Source organism: Stegodyphus dumicola, chromosome 7, assembly GCF_044657685.1.
Source record: "Stegodyphus dumicola isolate Sdum_Otavi_A_Nest chromosome 7, ASM4465768v1".
In the NCBI taxonomy this organism is placed as follows: domain Eukaryota; kingdom Metazoa; phylum Arthropoda; class Arachnida; order Araneae; family Eresidae; genus Stegodyphus; species Stegodyphus dumicola.
The window spans coordinates 196,864,663-196,879,450 of NC_140774.1; the positions used below are offsets into that span (position 1 = coordinate 196,864,663).

The window sequence follows — 14,788 nt, forward strand, 5'->3', positions numbered from 1 at the left end:
AATATATTATAAATGTATTATAAAGCGCCACGTATTATAAACAAATAATCGCACATAGAAGAGCCGAATATTTAGCCCAGAAGGGCTATTAATTTCGTTTTGGCATTTTGCGTCGAAAATATTAGAAGTCTAAATCATTTATCAAATTGTTGCCACCTAGAGCCATCCAATTTTGAATGACGTAAACCTTCTGCGAATAAGAGCATCTAAAAGCCCAAATTTGAAATCTGGAATTTCTTTCATTATCGATTTCTTATTTTGTAAAACTAAAGGAATATTTGATTAACAAACTCAAGGATTACAAAGCGAGCGATGGCAACGTCGTGCAGAAAAGACATTTTTGCATCTCCAGCGCGCGAGATTGTGTATCGGAAATCCTTAAGATATGCTTTTTTAAATATTTTATGATATTGCTCTTGAATTGAATTTTATGGTTTAAGTGCGAAGAACATAATATTTAATACATACATAATATTTAATACATACATAATATTTAATACATATACATACATAATATTTCGGATTTTTTTTAATTCTATTTCTTTAATTTCTTCGGAAAATGAAAGTAATTTATCTGTATTTCTGTTTTGTTGCTAAATACTAGTAAATAAGGCTTTCGTCAACTAAGACATTGATCAGACTATGTTAAATAAGTTTATTTAGTTAAATTAAACATTGAAAATATGATTAGTTTGCTCTTAGATATTCTAACTTCATGCGTTAAAGTTTTTGGATTCTCAAGCTTGTAAGATATTTCTCCCACTTCCCTAGCGTGCCTTCGTGGTGTAACGGTAGCACGCTGGGCCGCTATTCCAGAGGTCCGTGGTTCGATTCCCAGCGAAGGCGGTTGCATATTTTTCACCTTTTTCTGCTTCCATAAATCCTAATGACTGTACAAGTGGCGCCCGAACTAAAAGGGTTGTGGATGATGATTCTCCGCACCCAGGATTTAGCGACTAGGTCCCCTAAAATTCTAGTCGTCCTTTAAAAAGGGGAGTATATAAGGTATTTCTCCTACTTCCTTAGCGTGCCTTCGTGGTGTAACGGTAGCACGCTGGGCCGGTATTCCAGAGAACCGTGGTTCGGTTCCCGGCGAAGGCGGTTGCATATTTTTCACCTTTTCTGCTTCCCAAAATCCTAGTGACTCTCTAAGCTCATTCTGCTATATGGACATATACGAATCTTTTGTCTGAAAAGCGTGTTTGGAGAAACGTCAGAAAAGTTTTGGAATACTTATTTGTTTGAAATAAAAACGTTTTTGTAGAGATTTTTGTTAAGTATTTTTATGGAAGCAGCGCCGGGAATCGAACCATGAACCTGTGGAATACGCGCCGAGCGTGCAGACCACTACACCACGAAGTTACGCTAAGAAGGCGGGAGAAACACCGTATATACTTCCCTTTTTAAAGGGCGACTGGAATTTTTTAGGGGACCCAATCGCCAAATCCTGGGTACCCCTTTAGTTCGGGCGCGACTATAGAGACATTAGGATTGATTAGGAGAATTGAAAAATGAGCAGCACCTTCGCTGGGAATCGAACCACGGAATACGCGCCTAGCGTGCAGACCGCCACATTGCAAAGGCATGCGAAGAAGACGGGAGAAATACCTTATAACTTTATCTTTCCCATTATGGCCTAACATGCACCAAACAATCTGCTATAGATATAAGCTGATATGGCTTTTTGGTCCGTTTTAACGTTCAGTGTGTTGCTCTCGGTTTCTTTGATCACCGCAAGCGAGGACCATCTGCTATCTCTTATTATAACGTTCTTGTTTTCAAAATAAGTATTGTTAATAAAAATGACTTTATCTTATCGTACTTTTAAAACCCGTCTACATAAAAATTGTCGTATTTAACAACGATTGGATAAATACCTTGTCTGCCGAAGTGATCCGATATACGTGAAAATAAAGATTGTGATATTTCCAGCCCAGTTTTGTTACCTGAGTCATAATGTTTCTTCACGATCAGCTATGACAAATACCGGATATTAAAATGTCACATTTAAAAGAGTTGAAAGCATAATAGCGCAGATATGTTTACATTGCAGAAGTTAGGAAAAGGAATGACGTAATTGCTCGCGAAGCAGTATTTATACTACGTAGGTGCAGAAGTACAGCTAAGCTGCTATTGGTTAATTTTATATTTTAGTTCCCTTTTTCAAGCAGCGTTATGTAACATGGAAAGATCTCGAATTTGGGAGAAAAGATGTACTTAGGGGGAGAGCATAAAATTTAAATAGTCAATTTTAAGGTCGCCAATCATTTTGTAGAGATATTAGGATACTTTTGAAAACAACAGAGATGAAAAATGAGCACTATCCTCGCCAGGACTCGAACCACGGACCTCTTAAATACGCTTCGAGCGTACTGACCACTACGCCATAAAGGCATGCTAAGAAGGTGGGAGAAATACCTTATTTCTTAGTGCAGCCATCCTATTTTATTATATCTTATATATTTGTACATTTATATACTTATGGTGTTGCCGATTGCAGCCAAAAATGGAGGTGCACAACTACATGTTATAGAAGTTCTTGTATACAAAATTTAAACGTTCTGAGGCTACTCGTTTTTGAGTTATGCGAGATACATACATGTGATGTACCAGATTTTGTCAGGAATAAATAGATTGTTGAAGAATCATAAATGTAGTCGTAGCTTAAATTATCAGACGATGAGTTTAAAAAACAGGATCCACTTATTATTGGTCAGGAGAAATAGTAGTTACAAAATCAGATATCCGGAGTAAATAAAAAAGAACTACTTATAACATTTTGTATGAAGTTTACTGCATCGTGACATTTAAGAAAAAAGCCCCGATATTCCTTTGCGAGTCCTTTTGTAGCCTCTGGAAAGGCGGAGCTTTCAAGAAATGACGTCAGCCAATCCAGTTCGCTTTAAATATTTCCAAAACATTCTATAACTGTACTTGTACAAAAGGCGGGAAAAAACAACTTGAGTACGGGGCTGTGGATTTAATTCCACGTACTTTCAAATAAGAGAACGTCGCCATTAAAAATGAAAAGAAGATACATTTAGAATTTTAAGTGTATTCTTAACTATGGAATTTTATTATTACATACATATGTACAGACGATACGAAAAAAAATCTCTTTTGAATCTATTTTAAATTAGTTTCATTATCTCTTTTGGGGAAAAAGATTCCTTTATTCTGTCCTTACTTACAGATGTTACGCAAAAATATCCTTAAATTGCATTGGATAGCGGCCAAAAGGGATATTTTCGTGGAAATATGATACGCGGAATTTTTCGCGATTACAACACTTCCTTTTCTTCGTACAAGGAAGTTTTCGTGATTTCTTTACTTCGTACAAGGAAGTAAGATATCAAGAAATTTCATTGCACCAGTTACTGAGGGCATGAACCCAATAAACAGTGCACCTCACGGAACGTTTAGCTGGCAGCCTAAAAAAAATTCGTTTTCTTAATAATGCTGGACGGAAAAAAGGGATTACATTTGTGCTGGCGAAATTTCATTAGCTATGTATTTTCACAAAATAACTTCGTTAAAGCGGACCCCCCCCCCAAAAAAAAGGGGGAAAGAAAGAAAGGAGAATTACGGTTCCCCCGTGACTTTCACCTTATGGCGAAATTGCCAGTTTCATAACAATTCCGTAGATTGCCATTTCATTTAAGTACGCAAAGGTAAGTGTAATCTGCAACGAAAGCAGGTTTTTTTTATTAACCATTTTTATTAACCATTAACTACTAATCTTACCACTGCAAAAGTAAGGGACGCCTCTAAAACAATAACGCCATAAACTAACTAATCTAAATACAGAAGTAGCCGTTTCCATGGGTTACCATTAATTTCCAGAGCAAATAATGTCAACAAGAAGAAGAAACTCCCTCAGTAATAATTTTGATAAAAGAGGTTATTTATTTTTTGCTTCCTTCTTGCTTTACGCTGACGTTTCACCACGATAAGATTTTCTCTGTCTTCCGCTTTTTGTTACTTTTATGATGTCAATATTTCTGAGGCTTATTTGGTAACTGGAAAAGGTTTTATCTCATCCATGCAGCTTGTAAGGGAACAAGGGAGAAGAATAAATATGCCCGGCGCATGTACCCCGATTCGCTTCACTGCTGGTTTCGTGTTTTCTCTGCTGTAAGGGTATCTTCGCTAGGAAACAAACTACACAGGATTAAAACTACCGCGGCCGAAGTTTGGACAAGAATTTTTACTCGGTTGAAAATTTTAAAATATGCAAAAGATTCTCGAGTTTTCTCATTTCTTGAGAGGAAAACTTCGGAGATATTTTTGCAACACAAAGAAATAAGTAGCTTTTATTTGACATCTTTCTGAGTTCTTGCGTTGTATTCTTGCGAGTTTTGTTACACGTATCTCTTTGCGAAAGCAAACAGGAAATAAATGTTTAAACTTACTTTTACACGTTTGCGCCGTTTTTATGTATAATAATGCTGCTAAAATGCAAATTTAAGTTTTTTACTAAGAAAAGATTATTATCGGATAATATGCGTCGTTTTTTAAGAAAAGTAAAATTTCGTAATATGTCATGCTATTCGACTTTTTCGAGTTACAAGTTGATGTATTTCTTCGAGTGGCAAACATTTCTTGCGGACACGATTGAGTACATTTTGGTAATTTATCTGGTCTTATACTTATATAAACAGGGCAATGACAATACCTCAAATATAGCATTCTTTACTTTTGTATTGTCTATTCAACTTAAAAAATATATATATATATATATATATATATATATACAGGGTGATTATAATTAAAGTTTAAGTTTCAAAACGCTATAAAAAAAGAACAACTGATGAAAATGATGTGAAATTTGAAAGGAATGTTATTGAAAAAGGCGGAAAGCATATGGCAGAAGAAAAATTTTAGTTTCAAAAGTTAGCAACAGATGGCGCTGTAAGCGGCAGAATCACGACGAGAAACGAGAAATGATTCGTAAAACAATGGCTAAGGTGGAAGTTACACATTAAAACGCATTGACAAATTAGAATTGTTGAATAATTTTATTTGCATGACTGTACATATCACATCGAAAGGGACAAATCGGTTTCAAGAGTTTTGTGGCGACATACCGCATAAGAACCATTCATCAAAGAAGTTCGGAACTGTCGCGAGACTGGCGCAAAACATGTTCAATATGGTGTCCACCGTTGTGTGCAACAAGTTGAAAGTGACAAACAGCATGTTCCACAACGGATCGCAGTGTCTCCGGGGTGATGTTCAGAATGTGTTGCGAAATGCGTGCCTTTAATTCCGCTAAATTTGCAATTGGAACACGGAACACAACATCCTTCAGATATTCCCACAGCCAGAAATCACACGGAGTAAGATCAGGCGATCGGGATGGCTAGGATGTACGGAAATGACGGCTGATAATTCGAGCATTTCCGAAATGGCGCCTTAGCAGCTGTTTCACGGGATGTGCAATGTGCGGAGGAACGCCATCTTGCATAAAAATGATTTCATCCACACATCCATGCTGTTGCAGACCTGGAATCACGTGGTTGCACAAAAGAGACGCATACCTCTGTCCAGTGACGGTTGCGGGAACAGGACCGGAAGCACCCGTTTGCTCGAAAAAATATGGTTGTAGGATGAATGATGCCGTAAAGCCACACCATACAGTGACCCTTTCAGGATGAAGTGGTACGGGGTGCGTTGCCAGTGGATTTTCTGTTGCCCATATTCGACAATTCTGGGTATTCACGTATCCTGTCAGATGGAAATGGGCTTCATCTGTCCACAAAATTTTCCACGGCCATTCATTATCCACTTCCATGCGAGCCAGGAATTCTAACGCAAACGTCTCCCTAGCTGTCAGGTCAGATGGAAGCAACTCCTGCACATGGCCAATTTTGTACGGATAGCATTGCAGAATGTTTCGCACAATTTTCAGCACTGTGCTCATAGGCCTGTCCAATGTTCGGACAATTCCTCGTGCACTGCACGGTTGCACACCACCGGCCGAACCCTCCTGTAATGCTGTGGCCACTTCTTCAACTACCGTCGAATGCACTCGTTTTCTCCCTCTACCAGATTGCATATCAAACGAACTTGTCGTTTCGAATTTTTGCATCATTTTCTTTAGACCTACGACACTCATTGGACCAACGCCTTCTTTTATACCCTTCAGTGTCCTGAATTTTTGCAGAGCTACTCTTGACAATCATCATTCTTGTAATGCAGCTTTACCAGCAGAGCGTGGTCCTGCAGTGAAACACCCATGGCGAACGTCTGAGACGCGAAATGAGGAACAGCCTGGTACCTGGTGGCTTTATAACACTGAAATTTAACTAACATTTTAATTTAAGTCTTCTTTCGCTTGCAGCGCCATCTGTTGCTAACTTTTGAAACTAAATTTTTTCTTCTGCCATACGCTTTCCGCCTTCTTCAATAACATTCCTTTCAAATTTGACGTCATTTTCATGAGTGGTTCTTTTTTTATAGCGGTTTGAAACTTAAACTTTAATTATAATCACCCTGTATATATATATATATATATATATATTTGAGTTGCGCAACCATGTCGAATGTATTATTTTTAGTTTTCTTGGTTTCTTTGTAGAGATATTAGGTATTTTTGAATCAGCAGAGATGAAAAGTGAGCAATGTCCTCAACGGGACTCGAACCTCGGACCTCTCGAATATGCGTCTAGTGTGCTGATTACTACACGTCGAATATGCGTCTAGTGTGCTGATTACCACGAAAGCATGCTAAGAAGGCGGGAGAAATAAATACCCTATATACTTCCCCTTTTAAAGAGTGACTGGGGATTAGGAGACCCAATCGCCAAATCCTGGGGGGATCCAAATTATCATCCACCACCTTTTTTAGTTCGGGCGCCACTGTAGAGTCATTAGGTATTTTTTCAAAGCAGGAAAGATGAAAAATGAGGAACGCCCTCGCCTGGACTCGAACCTCGGACCTCCCGTATACGCGCCGAGCGTGCTGACCACTACACCACAAAGGCATGCTAAGTTGGCCGGAGAAATACCTTATATCTTTATACTAATGTTTAAGTTACTCGGTCCAGGAGTCTGGTTTGCCGGATTTTTTATAGTTACCGCGTTTACTCGCGTAACAGTCTCACCCACATTTTGAAGCAGAAAAAATTGTCAAAAGTGTACAACATTTTACAGTAGATTTCCCCGCATAATAGTCGCACCTGCACTTCCCCTATAAAAAATTGGCAAAAGCGTGCGATAATTAAGCGAGTAAAACACGGTATTTTAATAATACATGTTCGGTGCATCTTTATAGTTTGAGGGACGTCTGGGGCCAACATTTGTGGTGATCTTAGAAGCGACCCATACAAGATCATACTGTCTATTTTAGACTATTTGAATCGGGTCGTATTTCTCTCATTTGTACATTGCGCAAAAAGAAAAAGAAAGGGGTACAGTTCTATATCTACCGTTTTACTGGGTCGATTGAGGAAGTTCAACTTGCGTTTTTCATGTCGAGAAAGCACGACTTAGAATATACACTATTAGAAAAAAAAAAAAAAAAAAAAAAATTGAAAAAAAAAGTCTGAAATGTTTGAGATTTTAAATTACGTCCAAAGGGGCGTTTTTTAACATTTTGCGTGTTACCTTTCTTTATTAAATATCATGTTCCTCGCACTTAAACCATAAGATCCAGTGCAACAGCAATATCGCAAAATAGTTTTAAAACGAGCATATCTTTAGAATTTCCGATACAGAGACTCACGCGCTGGAGATAAAAATGTTTTTTCTGCACAACGTTGCCATTGCTCGCTTTGAAATCCTTGAGTTTGTTAATCAAAAATTCGTCAAAGTTTTAAAAAATAGGAAATCGATCATAAAACAAATTTCAAATTTCAAATTGGGTCTTCCACATGCTCATATTCGTTGGAGGATTACGTTATTCAAAATTCGATGACTCTATGTACCGTTATTTTATGACAATGTGAGAAATATACATACATTTACGCAGATTTTCATTATTTAATTTCTTCAAATATAATGCAGGACTCTAACATTTTATCTCAACAGTTTGAAAAGTGAACCGACATTTATAGGAGTCCGACGCAAAATGCCAAAACGAAAGAAACAGTCCTTCGGGACTCAAGTCCCTTTGGACTAAAAAACCGACGCACCACGACGCACCGAGAAGATATAAAGCAAATTGGACACAAATTGATATGCATACAGGTTTCGACGGAAAATGCCAAAATTTTACATTTTGGCTGCCAATGAATGAACGGTTGTCCCTACAGCGCATCTGATCTGCGCAACTGGCAGGATATTTAAGAGGAGAAATTACGATTCCAGGTCATAAATTCTTCATGAATTTCATTCCATGTGCTCTGGTAGACAGTAACTATGCCTCGCATAGAGGTGCGCGAACGATTTGCGCAGATGTCAGAATTGGAGAGAGGTCGTGTTTTTGGGCTCAAAGAAGCCGGTTGTTCTTATCGACGAATAGCTCCACATTTGAGCAAGAGCGATGCCACTATTAGACGATGTTGGCAGGAATGGGTGAACCACGACCGCACACAGCGACAAGAAGGAAGCGGTAGGCCTAAAGAAACGACACAACATGAAGACCGAGCAATCGTCAGAGCGGAACACACAGCCCCAGATGCATCATTATCATCGATTGTACGTGCAACTAGTGCTTCAGTGACCGTAAGGGCCATTCATAGACGGCTCACAGAAAGGGGGGTGAGGTCACGGCGCTCCTTGCGCCGACTACCATTGACCTCTGTACAACGTCAAGCCCGTTTGCAGTGGTGTCGGGATCATTCGTACTGGAATGTCACTGACTGGAGTAGAATAGTCTTCAGTGATGAGCCCCGCTTTGAACTGAGTCCCGATAATTAGCGTGTCTGGAGACGCCCCCGACAGCGGTGTGATACCAACCTGACTGTCTTCCGGTAGACAGGTCGACAACCAGGATTGATTGTCTGGGGGTGCCGTTTCATTTCATAGTAAGACCCCTTTGGTTGTCATCCGTCGCAACCTTACAGCACAGCGGTGCGTCGACGAAGTTCTAAGGCCCGTTGTGTTGCCCTTCATGTCACGCCACCCTGGACTTACATTTCAGCCAGATAATCCCCTCCCCCACACTGCACATGTTTCTCCTGCTTGCCGAACATTACCTTGGCCAGCAAGGTCACCGGATCTCTCTCCTATTGAGCACGTTTGGAGCATTATGGGCAGGACCCTTCAACCAGCTCGGGATGTTGACGATGTAACGCGCCAGTTGGACAGAATTTGGCACGCTATCCCTCAGGAGGACATCCGCAACCTCTATTAATCGATGCCAAGCCGAATAACTGCTTGGACATGGGCCAGACGTGGACAAACTCGTTACTGACTACTTTTTCACTTTGTGAAGCTCTATCACTTCAATAAATCATTCAATGTTTCTCAAACTGTAATCATTTGTTTTTCTGTACATGTACATCATTTCTACCGATTTTCGTCCCATTCGGGTAACTCCTTCTTGGTGCGTCATTTTTTTTTTTTTTTTTTTTTTTTTTTTTTGTCTAAGAGTGTATATTAGATTTATATATAGCATTGTTCTAATATAGGTATTTTGACAGAAAAAATCGGACTTTTTCTAAAACGACATGCCAATTTTTTTCCACATTTCGATTCTACGACTCACATTTTGCGAAACAAGTTTTGTAATAATAGCGCGAGTCGTTTTTGAAAAATTAGCTCTCAAAATTTTAGCTCCTCCATGTTAATTGAATTAGATGTACATTTATTCATATTTCTTTTTTTATTAAACTTATTTGATTCTACCTATTTGCATTTCGAAATTTACGTTTATTCCAAATAAAATTCGTCCATTTTTTCACGATTTATTTTTAAAAATTTGCATTTTGAAATAATTTTTATATATTTTTCGAAACAAATTTTCAAATATAACCTATAAAAGTTTTGCCATCGTCTTAAAACAGATGTATTTCTAAACATGCCTGCAAAACAATTAAAGCTTTTTATTTAAAATTTCCTATTATATACGTGCATTTACATTTTGGCGGGTTTTGAAATTCGGCGTATTTATTATAAGCGATAATAGCGAAAGTGTAGTTTACACACTTTGTTAATTTAAAAGCAGGAGTCTTTTTAGAATTTGTCTATTTAGAAGCAGGAGACATGAAAAATGAGCAATTCCCCTGCCGGGAGTCGAACCACGGACCTCTCGAATGCGAGTCGAGCGTGCTGACCACTACACCAGGAAGGCATGCTAAGAAGGCGGGGAGAAATACCTGATACAATGAGATTTTTGCAAGACAAACTGAAGTAAATCAAGCCAACATTCAGATTTTTGCAACACTAGGATAAACTGAAACCAGTCAAGATGAATCAGAATTATTTTCAGAATATTGAACTTATTTCGTATACACTAACAAATTTTTTTTTCAGGTCCATATGCAATTGATTGTATTCCTATTGGAATATTTTTATACATTTTCTGTTCAAATTTACGTTGAACGTATATAAATTCTTAGGCACCTACACGCTAGTATGATTTAAAGTACTGCGTTTCACTTATTGTATATCTAAATGATTATATCTATGAAAATTTGCAAATTATTATAATTAGTTATAGGTGATTCTATCGCCGTACATTACGTACCTCGTAATGTATAATGTACGAGGTTAAAAGATGCTGAAAGAACTGATGTATTTCATATAGTACGGTTTGGTTCGTTTTATAAAGTTAGGTTCTTTTAATATGGGAGACTTGGAAAATGTGCAGTGCCCTCGCCAGGTCTCGAACTTGGGCCCCTCGAATACGCACCGAGTGTGTAACCATTACACCATGAAGGCATGCTGGAAGAAGAGAGGAAGTACCCTATAAAATACATTTAATTTTTAATCAATTCATTCGATCAGTATAAACATTTAAACTGTACTGTTAGAAGACTTTCAATAGCCGTAAGCTTTCTTCTATCTACGACAAAGGGGTAAAGATATGATATCCGCCTTTTAAACGTTTATGTTACGTTAAACTTAATAACTTACTTTTCACCATGCGGTAAAATATATCGTATTACCTATTGTTGCTTAAATTCCGTTTGTAAGTAAATCAATTCAGTTGGTCAGACGAAAGTGCTTGAATTCTCCCCTAGAGTGGTCTATTTAACTATGTTTGGTGATGCTAAGCATTTCTTCGAGGTGTGTCCCTACTTTAATAGCTTAAGAAACAATAAAAATATTGATTTTGAAAATCCCTTTTTATGTTATAAAGATTTCAGTGAATACCCTGATTGACTTAGAGAGAGAGGTGGTTGCTAAATCTGTCTTCGGATTATCCGTCTTCGTGGAAAACGGAAACAAAGTTCGCTTTATTCATTACGTCTCGCATTACACGTAACAGGTCCGCGGGCATTTGCAACTCCCCCCCCTCCGAGCAAAGGATGTCTCGTTGCTTTATTATCCTTTGCCCGTACCAAAGTATAGGTCTAAATGCAGGGACCAATTAGAGTGAAGCGTTTGTTGGTTGCCTGGCAACGTGCAGTTGTGTCAAGTCTCCGTCCATGGCTGTTAAGCCAAACATTGGTGTACCTTAGTCAAATCGATCATTTGCCTTAGATAGGGCTTAAATTAACTTTTAGGAGTCAATTCGTGGGTCTGCACGTACTCTGAAGGGAATGGGAATAAAAGATGGTGGTAGTTTTCTAAGCAAATCGTCTTCCAGCGATTTGCTTAGAAAACTACCATCGTATTTTCCGTTATTCAGAAACACCTTACCCTCGCTTGTAATCATGAAAGACGTTTTGAGACTCAAAAAAATCATTGACTTCGTTTACGGTGTGGTTATATTTCAGCATTTAGTCAAAGGTACGTTCGTTGATTGTTAGATTATGTTCTTACTAGCGGAAGTACCCGTTGCCACTTAAGTTAGATTGATCGTTATGTATCTAACAACAGAGAAAACGATACCGCTGTAATACTTCTCTAATAACGACGCAAAAAAATACGATTCATTGTCACACATTTTTCACTCTGATGCGATATGGAATCCACGTAAAAAATTTCCATAGAAAAATAAGCAAATTCTCTATCATTATATCAGCAACGATGGCACTCAGTTTTTAATGATTTTCCTAATGACTCTACAAGTGGCGCCCGAACTAAAATGGTTGTGGATGATGATTCTACGCATCCAGGATTTGGCGACTAGGTCCCCTAAAAACCCTAGTCTCCCTTTAAAATGGGGAGTATATAAGGTATTTCTCCCACTTCCCTAGCGGGCCTTCGTGGCGTAGTGGTTCTGCACACTGGAACGGTATTCCAGAGGTCCGTGGTTCGGTTCCCGGCGAAAGCCGTTGCATATTTTTCATCTTATCTGCTTCCAATTAACCTAATGACTCATTTTTAATGGTTTTCGTCTTTCTAATCGAATGGTCGTAAAAGCTCGAGTTCCATCCAATATTTCACCTATATTCCATTTTAGTTGATTCAATGTGGCAAAAAAATGTATCATAATTGATCAGAAATCAGTAACGCGAACAAACAGACATTCTTGTTTATATATACGTATTTTGTAAAATTTGCAAATTTTTGATTAACAAACTTTGCGATTTGAAAGCGAGCAGTAGCAATACTTCTCGAAATAAAGCGTTTTTATCTCCGACGCGCGAGACTGTTGCCACTCGGAAAGTGAGTGCGAAAATGAGTGTTTTTAGAGTTTTAAATTAATATCTCGGCTGACTTAAATCGTACGAAGATGGGAATAGTCGAAATGGCTTCCCGCAAATTTTTGGAATCGAGAATAATGTATTTAATGTTTGGCAATGCTATTTTTATTTCATCGTAAAAGTTAGAAATTTTTTATTAACAAACTCTAGGATTTGAAAGCCAGCAGTGGCAACAACTTTCGAAATGAAGCAGAATTTCTTTTCCAACTTCCGAGACTGTTGCCACTCGGAAAAATGAGGGCAAAAATAGTCGTTTTTCCAAGTTTTTAATAAATATCTCTGATTACAGGTTTTTTTTTTTTTTTTTTTTTTTTTAAAGTCCAAAGGGATTTGAATCCCGAAGGACTATTAGTTTCGTTTTAACATTTTGCGTCGGACTCATAAATGTCGGTTCACTTTTCAAACTGTTGCCACAAAATGTTAGAGTCCTGCATTATATTTGAAGAAATTAAATAATGAAAAATCTGCATAAATGTATGTATATTTCTCGTATTGTGATAAAACCACGGTACATAGAGTCATCGAATTTTGAATAACGTAATCCTCCAACGAATATGAGAATGTGGAAGACCAAATTTGAAATTTGAAATTTGTTTTATGATCGATTTCCTATTTTTTAAAACTTTGACGAATTTTTGATTAACAAACTCAAGGATTTCAAAGCGAGCAATGGCAACGTTGTGCAGAAAAGACATTTTTATCTCCAGCGCGTGAGTCTCTGTATCGGAAATTCTAAAGATATGCTCGTTTTAAAACTATTTTGCGATATTGCTGTTGCACTGGATCTTATGGTTTAAGTGCGAGGAACATGATATTTAATAAAGAAAGGTAACACACAAAATGTTAAAAAACGCCCCTATGGACGTAATTTAAAATCTGAAACATTTCAGATTTTGTTTTTTTAGTCCAAAGGGATTTGAATCCCGAAGGACTATTAGTTTCGTTTTGGCATTTTGCGTCGGACTCATAAATGTCGGTTCACTTTTCAAACTGTTGCCACAAAATGTTAGAGTCCTGCATTATATTTGAAGAAATTAAATAATGAAAAATCTGCATAAATGTATGTATATTTCTCGTATTGTGATAAAACAACGGTGCATAGAGTCATCGAATTTTGAATAACGTAATCCTCCAACGAATATGAGCATGTGGAAGACCAAATTTGAAATTTGAAATTTTTTTTTTTTTTTTTTTGTAAAAAAGTGGACGTCAGTTTTTTCCAGGACCCAGAAAATAATTGTAGACGTTTGGTGACGATGGAGACTCAGTTATTAGCGAACAAACACACACAGAGACTTTCTTTTATATACATATAGATTACTTATTGAAATATTACTTATTGAAATATTACTTATTAGATTACTTATTGAAATACAAGATCTGATATCCTTTTATTAATTCCTACCCCAAAGGGCGTTAGGCCAGAAGGGCTATTAATTCCAAAACGGCATTTTGCGTCGATTCAGTTTTCAAGCTGTTGCCAAACATAAAATCCGAAAGCTTTCAGATTTTCTTTCTTTTGTTTTAATTAATTAATTTGTTCTTGCAGTGGAATACAATTTTATATTTGTCATTCATTTCGAACATTCGGCTTATAATGCTCTAGTAAATTTGATTAAATCATCATATCGCTGTCGATGATTAATCGACATTAGAACATTGAGTGATAATTAATAATTTATATTTTAATATTCTGCTTTCAGTGTTTGATCATTTGATGATGTGTTAATATGTAATTAATCCAGTTTGTTTCTCCTTTGCTGAACGGACTAGATCTAATGGCCATGCTTAATTTTATCCACGTTTCAGCACGATGTTTAATTTTCTATAAATTTAATAATTATTTTCGAATTATCAATTTAATCATTGAATATCAAACTGATTTGTTTATGATGCCTGTTTATTCTAATTTTAAGAAGCATTAAATGGAAAGATACTTTTAAGAAATATAAATAATTTTAGTATTATTTTGTACCAAATTAAGCTATGAACTTCTGTAGAGTTCTTAGGATTTTTTATACTGGAGAAGTGAAAAATGTACAATGCCCTCATCTGGGCTCGAACTTGGACCTCTCGAATACGCGCCG

The 14,788-nt window shown here is 37.3% G+C and overlaps 1 non-coding gene across 1 annotated transcript; it reads left to right on the forward strand.

The window, feature by feature from the left end:
* The first annotated feature begins 774 nt into the window (after positions 1-774).
* TRNAS-GCU (transfer RNA serine (anticodon GCU)) lies at positions 775-846 on the forward strand. The gene has a single exon. It is a non-coding gene; the product is annotated as a tRNA-Ser (tRNA).
* Positions 847-14,788: the final 13,942 nt, after the last annotated feature.